The sequence below is a fragment of the Dioscorea cayenensis genome, chromosome 9 (assembly GCF_009730915.1).
Source record: "Dioscorea cayenensis subsp. rotundata cultivar TDr96_F1 chromosome 9, TDr96_F1_v2_PseudoChromosome.rev07_lg8_w22 25.fasta, whole genome shotgun sequence".
NCBI classification, from domain to species: domain Eukaryota; kingdom Viridiplantae; phylum Streptophyta; class Magnoliopsida; order Dioscoreales; family Dioscoreaceae; genus Dioscorea; species Dioscorea cayenensis.
The window spans coordinates 22,224,148-22,226,298 of record NC_052479.1 but is presented as its reverse complement, the minus strand read 5'-3'; the positions used below and the strand labels follow the sequence as shown (position 1 = coordinate 22,226,298).

At 42.7% G+C, this 2,151-nt stretch overlaps 1 non-coding gene across 1 annotated transcript; it reads left to right on the top strand.

Annotated features, from left to right (window-relative positions):
- The first annotated feature begins 1,067 nt into the window (after window positions 1-1,067).
- LOC120269549 lies at window positions 1,068-1,174 on the top strand. The gene has a single exon (XR_005539199.1). It is a non-coding gene; the product is annotated as a small nucleolar RNA R71 (small nucleolar RNA).
- The last annotated feature ends 977 nt before the right edge of the window (window positions 1,175-2,151 follow it).

The window sequence follows — 2,151 nt, the reverse complement described above, 5'->3', positions numbered from 1 at the left end:
CCAACTTGCTCTTGTTAGTTAATAAATCTTTCAAGAATTTCACATACTTAGGCATTTGGGCCAATGCCTCAACAAAAGGAATATTGATGTGGAGTTGCTTGAACAAACTCAGGAACTTCTTGTACTGTTCATCCCCTTGGTCATTTTTCAATCTAGAGGGATAAGGGATTCTTGGCTTGAAAGGTGGGGGTGCCACCTCTTTCTCTTTGCTTGTTCCTTTTTCCACCTCTATAATCGTGGGTGCGTGTTCTTTTGGCTTCTCACTTGGAAGCCTACCTTCAACCTCACGACTACTTCTCAAAGTGATCGCCTTCACGTGCTCTCTAGGGTTGGTTTCTGTATTGCTCGGCAAACTTCCATGTGGCCTTTTAGAGAGAGACTTCGCAATTTGCCCCACCTGATTTTCAAGGTTATGCAAAGAGGTGGTGTGGTTGCGAAGTGTAGCCTCGACTGATTCAAACCTTGTATTTGCAAATTGCACAAATCGAGTCAAGTGCTTCTCTAAGTCAGTCATTCGGGTTTCCAGACCTGAGACTCTGTTTTCCACCTGAGGGGCTTGTTGTTGTTGTTGGAAACCTGGTGGCCCTATGGCCTTTTGTGGACCCTGATTACTCCATGAGAAATTGGGATGATTCTTCCAACTAGAATTGTAGGTATTGCTATAAGGGTTTCTTTGAGGTCTCATGCCATTACCTACAAAATCAACGTTCTCCACCGAAGAAACATCACCGATAGAGATCGGGCAATTGGAGGGAGCATGTCCTCCACCACACTCGGTGCAATTAGTCACGGCCGCCACTCTATTTGAAGTTAGAAGATCTAATTTCTTACTCAAATTTTCCACTTGAGCCGCAAATGAAGTTACCGCATCTATTTCATGGAGACCGGCCACCTTTTTCTTCTCCCTAGCATTCCTTTGGTAGTTGTTCAGCCCTATTTTCTCAATTAATTGACGGGCCTCATCTGGGGTCTTGCTACCTAAGGTACCTCTTGCTGCCGCATCCAACATTTGCCTTGTACTCGGATTCAAACCGTTGTAAAAGGTCTGAACAATCATCCACTACGGAAATCTGTATTGCGGGCACTTTCTCAAGAGTTCCTTGAACCTTTCCCATGTCTCAAATAGAGACTCAAATTCCAACTGAACAAAGGATGAGATCCCATTCCTAAGCTTTGTAGATTTTTTGGGAGGGAAATAACGGGCAAGAAAAGCTTCTACCATTTCCTCCCATGTGGTAATCGATGCTCTGGGTAATGAGTGTAGCCACTGCTTCGCTCTCCCCTTTAGGGAAAATGAGAAGGCTATCAACTTGATTGCATCATCCGTCACTCTATTTATCTTCAGCATATCACACACCTCGAGAAAACTCTCTATATGACTGTTTGGATCCTCATTGGCCAAACCGTTGAACTGTGTGGATTGCTGCGACATGTGGATGAATGCCGGATTCAACTCAAAGTTCTGAGCTGTAATCGGGGGTCGTACAATGCTTGATTGTGTCGCCAACACTGAAGATCTGGCATAATCAGATAATGTCCGCTGTTGCTCATTCTGTATTGCCATGTTTTCAGATCCTTCCACTTCCAAATCAACTAAATTAGACTATTCTTGCACAGGCTCTTTCCCTTTTCTTCTAAGTGTTTGTTCAAGCTCAGAATCTCCTTCAATCAATATTGAGGAATTCCCTAGGGTCATAACCTGGAGCTGCACCCAAAAAGAAAGAAAAACAAATCAGAACGATGATAGAATAAGAAGATATGAAATAGAATGTATGGTGAAATAGTTAAGAAAACAAAGTGCAAAGTATCTCTAAACGCCTATTCCCCGTCAACGGCGCAAAAAACTTAACAAGGTTCCCTTGCGTATATCCCGCAAGTACACGGGTTTGTCGAAGAAATAATCCCGGATGAGTGGGTATCGAATCCACAGGGAATAGGGAATAAAAACACTTAATCCGTTTCTTAGCTATGTGAAAGATCAGTAGTGATAAGTGTGACAATGATTTAATTCTCAAAAGTAAAAACAACAAGTAAGAGAGTACGAGTAAAGAGTGAGGTAAGGCAATCGATAAAGATGGGGTACTCGGATAATGCTCCGCCAAGGATAATCGTTTCAAGTGCAAGAACCCTCTATTATGCTTCTTAATCAAT